The following is a 15,415-nucleotide window of genomic DNA, read 5'->3' on the forward strand; positions in this document are numbered from 1 at the left end:
TATTCCTTGACGCTTGACTTCCTGTGAAAGCATGTGTGTCACCTTTCAGTAGTCTTAAAAAACCTTGAACTTCAAATTCCTCGCTATACGTTTTATAGATAGGACAGAAAGTAGAGGGGACAGGAAAGACAAGAGGAGAGTATGTCAAACAGGCAGTGGGACGGATTCATAACCATGCCAACAGCGGTAGGCTATACAGTGCCTATAGAAACTCTTACACCACCCTTGGATTTCTTCACATTTTGTTGTGTTACAAAGTGGGATTAAAATGGATTTAATAGTAATATTTTGTCAACGATCTACACAAAATACTCTGTAATTTCAATGTGGAAGAAATATTCTGACATTTTTTTAAGACAAATGATAAATAAAACACTAATATACCTTGATTAGATAAGTATTCACACCCTTGAGTCAAAACTGGTTAGAAACGCCTTTGGCAGAGATTACAGCTGTGAGGCTTCTTATGTAAGTCTCATAAGAGCTTTGCACACCTGTATTGTTCAATATTTGTCCATTATTCTTTTCAAAATTCTTCAAGCTCTGCCAAGGTGTTGGGGATCATGGCTAGACAGCAAATGTCAAGTCTTGCCATAGATTTTCAAGCAGATTTAAGTCAAAACTGTAACTTGGCCACTTAGGAACATTCCCTGTCTTCTTGGCAAGCAGCACCTGTTGAAAGGTGAATTCCTCTCCCAGTGTCTGGTGTAAAGCAGACTGAAGCAGGTTTTCCTCTAGGATTTTGCTGATGTCAAACATACCCATACCATGATAAAGCCACCACCATGCTTGAAAATAAGGAGGCAGGTACTCAGTGATGTTGGGTTTGCCCCAAACATAAGGCTTTGCATTTACGCCAAATAATGTATTTTTTTGTCATGTTGTTTTGCAGTATTACTTTAGTGCCTTGTTGCATACATACTGTATGCATGTTTTGGAGTATTTTTATTCTGTATATTTGTATTCTTCTTTTCACTCTCCACTCTCATTTAGGTCATTATTGTGGAGTCACTACAATGTTGTTGATCCATCCTCAGTTTTCTCCTATCACAGCCATTGAACTCTGTAGTCCCTAAGCAGTTTCCTTCCTGTCCTCCAGTTCAAAAGGACGACTGCATCTTTGATGTGTCTGGGTGATTTAATAAATCATCCACAGCATAATTATTATCTTGACCAAGCTCCCTGGTCTTTGTAGTTGAATCTGTGCTTGGAATTCATTACTTGACTGAAGGACCTTACATATGTTGTATGTATGCTGGACAGAGGAAAGGGTAGTCATTTAAAAATCATGTCAACCCCTGTTATTTCAAACAGAATGAGTCCGTTGATCTTATGTGATTTGTTAAGCCACATTTTACTTCTGAACTAATTGCCTGAACAAAGGGGGTGAATACTTATGCAATGACAATATTTTAGTTATTTCATTTTTATTAATTTGTAAATAAAAATGTATTTTCACTTTGACATTATGGAGTATTGTGTGTAGATCAATGACAAAAAATTACAATTAAATCTATTTGAATCCCACTTTGTAATGCAACAAAATGTGAAAAAAGTTCAAGGGGGTGTAGACTTTCTATTGGCACTGTCTGTGCACACTGGGGGCGGCGGCACTAACTGCTAGACCAGGGGTTCCCAACCCCAGGGCCCCGTTTTTCACATTTGATAAATGTTTTTAGCCTAAAGCATCACGGATGTATGCCACCCCAGGCCACTTATATAAAAAAAATTCAAGGTGAGTCCACAAGTCTCTCCACCACCCTGAACTTACAATGATGGTTGTAGGAACATATTCATCGTTTACCTAAGACGTTGGAGCCACCTTCTTATCAATGCTATGTAATATAATGGTTGAGTAGGCCTGCCAGCGCAGCACAAAGACAACAACAGTAGGTTTTGACCACAAAAAACCTTTGGAGTAGTTACCAATGCCTCTTTGTTGTAGCAGTGTTTCAAAGTACAAGGGGAAGAACGTTTGTTTGCTCTCCCATCATATTCATTTAGGATTTAAGATATGGGATGCTGGGAGGCATGACTCTTAGCCACAGACAACATGACCTATGGCGCAGACACATGTAGCGAGACAAAAGTCTCTCCTGGCTCTTGTTAAGAACCCCCATACTGTAAATCAGTGGTATTAAAACTTTTTCAGTGGGGGCCCAATTTTTTTGCCAGAATTTCTGGGGAACCAATTTTTTTGCCAGAATTCCTAAGCCCACCCCTCCCCAAATCTAATGACACAAACTTAAAATCTGTACATTTTACATCAACAAATAACCTTCAATTCATTACATTTTCATCTCTCTTATCAAATTATCTTTCTCAAAAACGTTTGTATATTGTACCATACAATAACCTGTACTCTTAATTTTTTGTTTAATTTTTTACATTTGACAACCCTACTGACCCCGACTTTGAATACCACTGCTGTAAAGGATCTGACTAAGAAAAGGAAATATTCTTCTTAGTCATCAATCAGAAAAACATCCTGTACACGCACACACACACAAAGACTCACGTGTGAAGGGATCGTCAGGCCTGACTGATGTGGCTAAGGAGGGTGATTATTGAAATGGGAAATCGACTGGCCAGCTACGCTGTGAATAACATAAGAACAGCGAATAACGTTAGTTACCAATGCCTCTTTGTTGTAGCAGTGTTTCAAAGTGCAAGGGAAAAGTTTTTTCTCTCTCCCATCACATACATTTTAGGATTTAAGATATGGGATGCTGGGAGGCATGACTCTTAGCTAAAGACAACATGACCTATGGCGCAGACACATGCAGTGAGACAAAATACTCTCCTGGCTCTTGTTAAGAACTCCAGTACTGTAAAGCAGTGGTATTCAAAATGTTTTTGAATGGGCTTCATGATTATATCATCAAATTCATGAAAACTTTGTCATTTAAGGTCGATGTAAACTATATTCGCATTTGTGAATTAATTTACTTCTACCTAATACCTTTCATGAAGGTTTTACGTTTCCGTATTATTTTTCGTAATTGAAACCCTTCATAAAATACATTGGGTAGAAGTAAATTAGTCCACAAATGTGAATATAATTTTACATATATCTTAAATGGCTGCGTTTTCATGACTTTTATGATATCATCTTGAAACACATTCAAAAACAGTATTGGACATGATCCAGGAAGTAGGTTGGACTTTCACAGCGTATTCTGTACATAACTACTATTTTTGCTTCTCTCTACTTACTTGCGTATAGAATACCTACAGTCGAGTTGGATAACCATTGACAGAGAGCAGAGTTTCTGGGTTGATGGGTTGAAATCTGCCAGGCTCCAAACCCTCTTGCATTTTAAGAAAGTGGAACAAGGATGTTGAGTGAAGGCGTTCATCTGTAGGAATGGAATGGTATGGTATGGTAAAAAATGTAAGCAGTCTAAACGGTTTAGAAAAGGATTGGATAAGGGAAGCGGAATAACAAAGTGTCCTTGTGGAATGCCTGGTGCCGTGGGCGATAGACCAGCTCTCCAACTAACGTCAGTCAGCACATCGGAGACAGCAGGGCCAGGCTAGTGGGGGCCTGGGTAGCTGGGGCCAGGGTAAGGGTTGAGAGGAGACAGAGGGGCCAGTGTAGTGGGGGCCACATTAAGGGGAGCTAGGATAGTGATGAGGCTTGGACCAGAGAAAGGGACTGGGGATGGTGCTGGGGTACTGCTGAAATTAGGAGCCTGGGAAATGGGCTAGGGCCAGTGTAGTGCTAAGAATAGGGGTTACAGGAGGCACAGGCTGCGGTACATAGGCCTATTGGGGTTACTAGATACAGTTGGTCCACAGGCTGGAGTTGTAGTTGAGTGAGGGGGTGCTGAATATGGAAGTGGGGGTGGTAGATGAATCATGTCTAAACCAGAGATATGATAAGATAAGTTAGACCACCTGTTCCATATACCGTCTCTGTCTGGGAATAAGGAACCATGTCGAGTTTCCATGACGATGTCACACATTCACAAACCTGACCAATCACTGGAGCATCTTCTTCTTCTGTTGGGTTTTATGATAGAGTGCAAACCGGATGGTGCATTACCGCCACCTGCTGAATTGGGGTATGGTGCTGACAGATTAGGTTCTTACTGTTTATACTCTAGATTTGAGACCACAGGTGGTTAGGAATAGTATTAATGCTTTGAAGATGTCCTCGTCAGGCTGTTGGAGTTGGAGGAGGCTCTGGAGATCTCCAGCATTTTTCCCTTTGCTGGTTATTGTGTTTTGTAGGGCTATTCTATGATTGGCTGGTTACTGTGTTTTGTAGGGTTCTTCTCTGAAGCCGTGTCTAGACTTGACAGTTCTTGCAGCTTTTGTATTCTGATCATAGAGTTCAGATCATGGAATTCCGAATGGGTCATGCATCTACACCTACATTTAAATGTGTCTACTGTGTCCACAGTGTGTAGGGATTCCCTTATCCCGCGCTATATTCAAATGCCAGTATGCATTCTACAAACGGTAGAATAGGCAAAATATGATAATAACAGAACAACAACTGATTGCGGTAGCTAACTACTGTAGCTAACTAGCCAGCTAACCTCTGAAGCTAGCCAGCAAACTAGCAAGCAACGCTAAAGGGATTGCAAACAGGATAACTCTAGCCAAACATTTTTAATTTTTAATTTTTATATTAGCTAGCTGGCTACCAATTATGAGGCCAGCAAATACATTCCTCAAACGCTAGGAGCGTATTTCCTCCAACATTATAATGAAAAGATGCCTCTCGGGCCCAAAACACACATTTTCTGGAGCCCTGTGGGAGGAGTGCTGATGAGTAGCCAACTGTATGTGCTTTCGGTAGCCTGATTGCATCTAGACTGAGGAGAAATCCGCACACAATGCATCCTTGACCACCTCCTGAAGTGGTCAGCCAGATCTGAACACAATTAGACCACAAAGCGACCCGTCTTTTCAATGCAATCTTCGTATTCTGATAGCAGAAGTCGCATGTAAGTGTCAAGTCTAGACACGACCTGATTGGCTGGTTATTGTGTTTTGTAGGGTTCTTCTCTGATTGGCTGGTTATTGTGTTTTGTAGGGTTCTTCTCTGATTGGCTGGTTATTGTATTTTGTAGTGTTCTTCTCTGATTGGCTGGTTATTGTGTTTTGTAGGGTTCTTCTCTGATTGGCTGGTTATTGTGTTTTGTAGGGTCATTCTCTGATTGGCTGGTTATTGTGTCTTGGAGGGTTCTTCTCTGATTGGTGTAACTCATACAGTAGAGCAGGATGTGTTTAATGGTTTCTTGTTCTGTGCATTTCTCACAGTGCCCTGTGTTGTGTTTCTCTATGTGATGAAGGTAGTGATTAAGTCTGCAGTGTCCTAGTCTCGTGATGATGATTTCTTGCTGTCTGTTTTCTCCCCTTTGATGTGTGCTTATTAATGGATGGACGGAATGTAGTTTCCTTCCTCAGTCATGTCTAGTAGTGAGAAGTCAACCCTTGGAGAGGGGAGAAGCCATGGTGGGGGGATAGACAGTGGGAGTGTTGGACTGAGGTGTAGGTCTTTTATTCCGAGTTCTCTGGCCCACTGGTCGGCCTTCCATCCCAAAATTGGGCATTACTAATTGAGCTGTGGATGGCCCTAATGGTCTGAGCTAGGGCCTCAGCTTTTTTTTCCTCCTCCTAGCTGGCTGTCTTGTTTCCCCATTTTATAGCTGGAATTCCTCTTGGTTTGTGTATCCTGTTCATTTTCCATGTCATGCCCCATATTCCACCTATTTTGGTTTCTCTGCCTATAGTGTCACAGTATGTTTTCCAGTACGTTCGTTTTGTTGTTGTTCTTCTTCTTCTAGCCTCTGCTCTTTTCCTTTGGTATGCAATCAGTTGGAGGATTCTGTTTGTGTGTGTGTGTGTTTGAGGGCTCTAAAGGCATTGTTTCTCTCTCATCGCCGTCTGGCATTGGTGGGTTTGTTGTTGGAATAGTATTTTCGGCTGCTCTGATTAGCCCTTATGTAAGGGACTGGTTGTCCAGTTCACTGTCTCCTTGTTCTTTATGTGTTATGTGCATTACAATCCCCATTCCCCACACCAAATAATTTGTCCTATGTTTGTTCCCGCCACCTTTTCTAGCTCAGTCTGTGAGAGTGGGAGACATGGGTTGTAAATATTTACTACTGTTAGTGCCTCTGATTTCAATCAGACTTCTATACTAACATTCTTAATTTAATTGAACATTTAGTTGTCTGTGTGACAGGCCATTCCTGATCAAAGTTGCACACCCTCCCCCTTGTCCACTCTCTCTATCCTTCCTTATCTCCTCATATCCCATGATGTTAAAGTTGAATCTTGGTGATAGCCATGTGTTTCCTGGATACAGATTAGGTCTGTGTCACGATCGCTGGAGGAAGTGGACCAATGCGCAGCGTGATGAGTGAACATACTTATTTATTTATTAGAGAACAAAACAACAAAACGATAACGTGACGTCCTTGGTTACAAACACTAACCATACACGGAACAAGATCCCACAAACACTGTGGCCAAACAGGCTGCCTAAGTATGGTTCCCAATCAGAGACAACAAGCAACAGCTGATTCACGTTGCCTCTGATTGAGAACCACACCGGCCAACCTAGAAACAAATAACTAGATAAAGAACCTAGAAACAAAACACATAGAAACAACACACCCTGGCTCAACATAACAGAGTCCCAGAGCCAGGGCGTGACAGTCTGGTTTTGTGTTGATTTCCTCTATATACATCTTCAGTTCTTATCTGTTTGCTATTAGGCTTCTTGCATTCCATTGGAGGATGTGGAGGATCATTATCCTGTGGTGTTGGAGTGTCTGGTCTGGGGTTTGGGTCAATGTTCTTCTAGGATTTGTGTTGAGTGTGCTCCTGTGCGTGAAGGCTTGTATTCTTCTACGACCTGTTTTATCATCTCAGTTCTGGCTTTGTCTAGATAGCTCCCAGTAAAAGACAGGACTATCAGCCGTATCTTCTCAGTCCTGTTCTCGACAAGCCTAGTGCATGTTATTATTTATGTTAAAAGGCTCACAAAGGTCAGTTTATGTTACCTGTACTTGACAGTGGGGCTGCATGCTCTACTCTACGGACCACCTCTGCATATGACACACTTTCAGTCACCCTATACTGGAGCTTTCCATGACGGTACATTCACTCCCTGACCAATCACCTACTTAGTTTCTCATTAACATGGACAGATAGAGGAGTGATTCATGATAGTGATTTAACATTAAACATTAAATCATTATATCATTTGATAACACAGTGAGAAATCATAGCCTCCCTTATCTACTGTAAGAACCTCCCTTTGCTTCCTTCCACTACCATATAAGCCAGCCGGCCGGTATGCATCCAGACCCTAGGAAAACACTATGCAGATGCCATAGGAATACCTCACAAACCATTTACATAGGTCACAGGATTCCTGTTACAAACCCACAAATCTGACACCCACAAGAGCTGGAGATTCCCACAAGTTAGCAGATGTAAAAAATCATCAAAGGTCACACACCTACTACAGAAATAACATCAAAGGTATGACACTACAAGGTGCCACAGTACTATCATAATAACATCGAACCATCGTTTGTATGTGTATGTTTTGTATTGTTGATAAAATATCAAATAAAATATTATTTAAATATTATAATAACATCAGACCTTTTGATGACTTGTGACACCAGGAATTACAAATGAGACAAAGAAACATTCACGTAGATTGAATGAGTTTATGGGTTAGCACAGAAACCAAACAGAGTTAGGCAATGAGACGAAAACAACAGCTGTGGTCTGTCTTGTCATAGAAAAGTCACGCTGTGTTTGAAAGAAGTAGAGAAAGGGAGAGCGAGTGAGTCAGAGAGAGAGAAAGAGAGGTAAACGGTAAAATAGACAATGAGGGAGAAATAAAAAAGGAGTGTGTGAAAGAGAGACAGGTGGAAAGAGAGATTCCCACTGAGATGGGTGACTGCCATGCAGTGCTCTGTCAATCACCCAGGCCCTATCAGAAGATCATCAGCAGTTCACCAGCAGTTCATACACTGAACTGTGAGAACTGTGCCTGGCTGTGTGGACAAATGTATTACACACGTATTAGCTACACTCACAGCCGAGGCATCTCCAATTTCCTCATGCCGAAGTTTGTGGAAGCATGAATAATTCTCAGTTGCCACATGACGTATCAAATATTGTCTCTGTGTGTTTGTGTGTCAATTACACACACCAGTGACACCTACTTTAGACACCTGTATGGGGAAGGTGACAGGATGGTGACAGTGTAAGGTAACTAGGCTATTCTGGTCAATACAAAAAATCAACAAAGAAATACTTGAGGTTAATGTGTGTATCCTGGAAATCAACCAGGATGTGACATATAATTCAAATGCGTTACGATATGATTATCAACAATTTGTATACTTTCAAGACAATCTGGGGTCCTCATTCAGATAGACTAAAACTGACCCTGACACACAATTTGTTCAAACAGAATAGACATAGAAAAGTCCTGTAGAATGATAAGAACTGGTTGATATCATCAAAGACAGAGCAGTCTGTTTTTGATACAGACCACCACAAGACAACTGTATGTATTCTCTGAGTGTGTGACCCTGATGAGTTCATGGTTCAAAGGGACAAAGACAAGCAACAAGAGAAAACATGTAAGATGTGTCAGTATACATTTAGTGTCTTTTTTACATTATTATATTTTTAATTTGAGTCATTTAGCAGACACTCTTATCCAGAGCGACTTACAATTAGTGCATTCATCTTAAGATAGCTAGGTGAGACAACAACACATCACAAGTATCGTGGTCCTCTGTAGCTCAGCTGGTAGAGCACGGTGCTTGTAACGCCAAGGTAGTGGGTTCGAACCCCGGGACCACCCATACACAAAAAAAAAGATTTATGCACGCATGACTGTAAGTCGCTTTGGATAAAAGCGTCTGCTAAATGGCATATTATTATTATTATATGTATCAAGTACATTTTCCCTCAAGTATTTATCAGCAAAGTCAGTGCTAATAGGACAAGAGAAAGATAAGTTAATTATTTGGGGAGGGGGGATCGGAGGCGCCTTGAGAGTTATTTATGATACTCTTTTAAAGAGGTAGGGCTTCTTTACATCTTATCAATGTCGCTTCTTGCAGGAAGTGCAGAGGACAGAGTGAGAACCCCCCAAAATAATGTAATGTAACCTACATTACACTAAGGGTTGTATAAGGCAATGAGCTATTTTCTATGCAGAAAATCACAATGTCTAACCACAAAAATCTGATTATGAAGTGGGTCAATATCACCATAAGGTGCCTTTGAGACTTCCCCATTTCCCCCCCAAAAAGATGAGATTTTCCATTGAACTTCATATTCATTGTATTAAGTATATGTTATGCTGTTAGAAATGCATATTGGTCAAGCTCCCACACTTTTTATAAATTAACTGCAAGCAGACAATTTACATGCAAACAGCAAAATATGTCCACCCTGTCATGGACAATTTCAAAGCAGAATAAATACATTGTAATTACATAGTGATTATAAAACGTACATTTTCAGAAAACTATTTAGTCACTTTCTCAACAATATATTTTAGTTTATGGGAAAAGTATTTGGATAATAATGAAATTATGGCAAACTATTTGTTTCTCTATAAAATCTGCGAGAGTTGCACTTTCTTTTCTAAATAAAATCTAACAAAAAAGATATCTGGTCAAACTTTCAAACAATACTATTTGGCCCTCATTTGTTTATAAAGGAATCACTCAAAAGATTTTGCTAACTTGTGAAAATAATTTGTTTATTTTCATAGAACATGAAAATAACAGGGTGGACAGTGACATGACAGGGTGGACCCTGGGCATGACAGGGTGGACACGTTGTGAAATGTCATTGAATGGCCTCATAAATGCAAGGAACAATGCAAGAAAATGATGTAAAAATGCCTTTTCCCATGTAGGGGGAAATTACAAGTTGAACAGACTGTTTTTGATCCACTCTACCTGCATGCAGCCACTGAATAAAGATGCCCAAAATGAGACATTAATGTGGCCTTCTAGCGTTAAACTCTGTACATCATTCTGCACAGTGAAAGTCAAACATTCAACTGTAGAACAAGAAGAAAATGTTTTTTAAGTGGAGAACAGTTGATTTGAAAAAACAGAATATTACAGAAAGATCACTTGGACGCATCTCCAAACAGTCTCTCCCTTTCTGCAGAGACATGGCTCAGTTCTGCAGTTGCTGTTCCACATACTTCCATGCAGACACTTCAATCTGTACAGAGCGCTTGTTCAGAGCCTGTGGTTCTGGTATTAGGCAAAGTACCTGCCAGTCATGGTACCAACAGATGTCGTCCCGAAGACTTGAACTTGTTTATGCCATGGCGTTGCATACATTTACTTTCACACTGTGCCCTTCTGCATCCATGATGATACCTGGGTATGCTTCATTGTCATAATTAACGATGCACCACTCTCCAATGTGCTTTACCTCAATCATTTCTGGTCTCCTAGGATTATCTGGTGTCTTTCCACATGCTGGGGACTTGTCAGATGAAACAGGAACATTAGCTAGAGTGACCTCTTGAAGGTTAAAGCAGGGGCAGTCCAAAACACCTTCCTCCCTTTTACACAGACATGAAATGTCTCTGTATTTCATTTGGACGGGTGTCAGACTGATAGCTTGGTGGATTCTCATAGTGCCTTTTATGGCAGCTATTGCAGGTACCTCAGGCTTTGATTCAATATCCCTCTCTGGGATGAAGAACAGCTCGACAGACGTGTCCAGGCTTTTCAGCTTGTTATACAAGCTCTGGGCATCAGGAATGTCTCCTCCATGGGCTACAATCCGGTCTGCTGACCTCTTGAGGGCCCCACCCACACCGTCTGGTGCCCCCTTCCCATGATTAGCCTCAAAGAAATTCCACGTTATTTCTTTGAAGCCATACTTGTAGGGTTCCGTTGAGAGGTAGAAGAAATTTCCCTTTTGTCGATACTGCGTTGCAGGCCCATCGCTGAAAAAATGAAGTGTGCTGACTTGAGGGTGTCGTTCTCTCACTACCTTCAGAACTGGATCAAGGTGGGCCCAGATGGCCACAGGGTCGTGTCTTCTGGAGGGTGATATGGAGCAGAAGGTGTGTGGCGCTTGTTCACCAGTGGTGTAGAGCACTCCAGTGTGCAGACTGGCCTGCTTGTGTGAGCCTCCAAAATGCACAGATTGTATTTCTTAGCTGTACTTACATGAGTAATTTTCGCTAAAATCTATATGCAAGAGGGACTCATTGTGCTTCAGACTCCTCCTGAGCTCCCTGTAGGCATCAAACTGCCATTTAATGTTGAAGACATGGCTCCTAAAATGGAGAAGCCTCTCCTGGAAATCTGTGTTAAGCTCATGCTCTGTTGTTGTTATCTCCCTTTTCACTGTTATTGTTGACACCTTCTCATCCTTCTTGATCTTCTCTGTCATCCACTGAGATAAACGAACGTTCTCTTCCCCAGGGGTTTTCAGCATCGGGTGACAAGTTAGGAGGCATTCACTGCACTCACCATAAGCACAGACCTTGGCTTTCGGGTCACACATGGTTGCTTCAGACATTTCCTCAATATTTCTTGAGGACAGTAACCCTTGGCTCTGCAAGGCATTGGCATCATGCTGATTTTCAGGAGTTTCAGCAGGGGAGTTGGGTGGAGTCTCTGACTGTAGCAAAGCACTGGCCCTGTTTCTGGCTCTGGCTTGACTTTTTGCCTCTCTCCATTTCTTTCTTTTTGCCCTCTTCTCTCTCTCACTGAGCTCATTGACACCCTTCTTCTTTCCAGTCTCTCTGTCTTTTTTCCATTTGACCCTTTCTTTCTCAAGGTACTTTCTTCTTCTGTCTGGGTCAGCATCACGACGTTCCCGATATCTCCTTGCTATCTCAGCTCCTTTTGATCTCATTCCTTGAAGAAGACGATTCAAAATGTTCCCTTACACACTTTAATTGGCAGTCCCGGTAAACTAGGCTTGCATTATCAAACTAGGTTTGCTGATACCGATATCGCCAAAAAAATTGTCCATATTGTCCATTCTTACTATGTATAGCATGTACTGTTATAAAATGTGTGTAATAGCTGTTGTAATATGTGTAACATTATCAGTATGTGGCCTAAACTATGCACATGTCCTTCCTGTCATGAACCATGTCCACCCTGTCATGGAAGGCTTGCTGACAGGGTGGACAATGACAGGGGTGGACATTTTTGGCTAATGTTAGCATTTAATGAGCACATGGTGGACCTTCACTTAGCAACATACTACAGTAAGCAAGCTGACTGTGTACTGTTTTACAAATATATTTCAAAGTTCTGATAGGTTTTTCTATCAATTGATATTTCACTATGACAGAGTGGACATGTTAAGCTTGACAACATCCAACTACACACATAATATGATGAAAATTATGAAACATAAGTGTAAATACTTACTCTGCAACTAGACACTGCTTCAGCCTTCATTGAAGAAAGACAAAATGCTCGTAGTGATGTCACTGAAAACATCAGTGGGTTTCTTAAAGGGGCAGTTACCCCATAATGACAGGGTGGACAGCAATTTCAGGGACACAGGCAAAATGTTCAATATGATTATGAAAATACAATATTCATTATCAAAATTACTTGTTTTATCAAATAACTTATTGTGGACAGTAAAACCATGTAAAAAAAATTGGATTTAGTATCATTTAACCAATTATTACACACGCTGTAGTTAGCAGAGCAGTGTATGGGACATGCCAAAATCAAGTACATCCAATGAAAAAAATTTAATAAAATGAAGGAAACACTTTTTTAGAGACTTATCATTCTACTGATATGTGTGCAAATGTTTGGCCACTTATAATAAGACCTCAGACTTTCATTATTCTGCTCCATTTTCATGATGACTGAGTGAGTCTGATGAGGACACCAAAGGCACCTCATAGTGATATTGACTCACATAGGTAATTTACTCATTTAACATTTATTTGCTAAATTATGTAATATGTCAAATCTGTTATATAAAATTATACTACAGTGTTTTTAGAAAGCTAGTATGAAAAACCCAAACAGATGTGCTTAGCTTCCACTGACAATGTTTTGGAAGGCTTCCCCATAGTAACTTTCTACCCACCTCTTTTCCACATCTGTTTCAGATATTATAACAGCAACATGCCGGTAAGTAATCATCCTGTATGAAAACCATCTGTCATTCTGTCATGTGTATACAGACGTTTGTCCAGGTCTGAAAGAGCAGGTCCCAAGACAGTGTGAAATAATGATCAGTATCCACACAACTGTTTTTAATCAATCAATACAACTTCTGCTATTTATGTTTGGCAGCAGTATTGGGTTTGGTTTGAATTGATGCCAAATATACATACTTTTTTATTTCAAATCATTTCTGTGCGTGAGGATTACGTCTGGTCTTAGTCATGATGTAATCGTCATTGTCTCGACAACCATGATACACAATAACATCTAGTCACACACCCCATGCAATCAATCACAGTCCAAAAGAGGAAACAGCTCTTTTCATTTCAAAATCTTTCCATTATCACCAATATTCATTATCTTCAATAGATTTCAATAGCAAACAATGAAACAAAAGTCCAGCAGCATCCATGCACCTCTGGTTCCCATTGACTCATAGCCACCATGCACCAGTCCAATGCCAGTTATGCTACTTACACCAATGCCAGTTATGCTACTTACAAAAAAAGACATACCAAACATTTGATTTCATAAAACATCCCCATTTAAATTCAGTCTCACTGAGTCTGTGAATCACCAGGGACTCTACAAGATTAATCATCGCTGTCTGTATGGAGTAGCATAACCTATTATTTTAAACTCTGTCACCTTGATATGTTATGCTACTCCATACAAACAGTGGTGATTAATCTTGTAGAGTCCTTGGTGATTCACAGACTCAGTGAGACTGAATTTATATGGGGATGTTTTATGAAATCAAACGTTTGGTCTGTCTTTTTTTGCTCAACTTCCTGGATTCAGTATGTGTTATGCTTGGAGTTGGACACAAAATAGCAGGAGTGAAAAGTTCCATGTCGGCTGTTCTGGGGTGAGGTTAGAAAACGGAGGTTGCCAAAGGTTGCCATGGTGATTGTGTAGCTTTTTGCCATGTCCAATTTGTGAGTGAATCAAACTACGCTTTAATGAGTTACTAGAATAAAAAATCATGGTAGTGTTTGCCCAAATTTCCCAACATGAAAACTATGGCCAGCAAGAGAGTTGTAGCAGGCCTAATCATTGTAGCCTGGTCCCAGATCTGTTAATGCGGTCTTGCCAACCCCTATGGTAAACATGTTTTGGGACCAGGTTATGTTGACCTTGTATGAACCCTTTCTGGATGTGGTCTGACTGCGTGCTTCTCAAATGTTTGCAGAATGTTTGCTTATTTTACATCAACAGTGCTGCAGTGACACAACCAGAGAGGATTATTTGGTTGTGTATGTTTGTCAGATGAAAATAAACTATTGTGACGTATTCAGTCGGGGGCTGCGTTGCCGATATTATGCTTTTGTAACACACTCTATACTACGCATGAGAACATATCCTCGTCTTCTATGACTGACCCATGTCACTGGTGGCAAGTTTTCCCTTTCATGGCCCTGGCAAGTTGTGTCTTGACTCTGTAGTCATTATTGTCATATTGTGCAGGTATCTCATAGCAACATGAAGGAAATATATAACAAGCCTTAACAAGATATTGACATAACTTAACTTCTGCATTCGCCACCGAGCATGCTGTACAGATGCCTTTGTTCAGCTTTACACCCCAGGCTGATTTTGTATCAGAATCCATTACCCCTATTATAAAGCATTCAGGGTTCAAACTTATCCCAGCTCTACTTGCAATCACTGTTTTTTAAACTATTGTTTTTGACGCTTTCGCCACCTAGTGGAGGGGTTCATGGGAGAGGGTTGGATTCTCTGCTCATGCAATACATTCACTTGTCTTTGTGGGCACTCCTAGGGCCCCTATGATGAAAAGTGGAACATTCCTGAACTGTGCGGGCTGTTTGGATTTCTGGTCTGGCTATGAGGTCAGAGAGAGGGGGGTGCAGCGTCATTTCCCATATTCCCCTCATGGGAGTGTCTTTCCACTGCTGAGTAACACATACCCAGTATGTCACCTTCACTTTTTCACGGCAGAAGGGGTGACAAAGTAAAAAATGGGGAAATTCCCTTAAAACATCACAGTGCTTTCAATTAGATTTCTATATCCTGCATTCCTGAACTTTCTTATCTTTCGCAACTCAAGAGGCATAAATCCTGTATGTGACTGAGCCAGGTACTTACTGTGTTGTAGGTGATAAAAGAGGGAGAGAGAGAGAGAGAGAAATATTTTTTGCTTTGCATTTGTACGAAAAGCATGCCTTGAAACGGCAACTTGTAATCTAATAATAATAATAATA

The sequence above is a fragment of the Coregonus clupeaformis genome, chromosome 21 (assembly GCF_020615455.1).
Source record: "Coregonus clupeaformis isolate EN_2021a chromosome 21, ASM2061545v1, whole genome shotgun sequence".
Taxonomy (NCBI): Eukaryota; Metazoa; Chordata; class Actinopteri; order Salmoniformes; family Salmonidae; genus Coregonus; species Coregonus clupeaformis.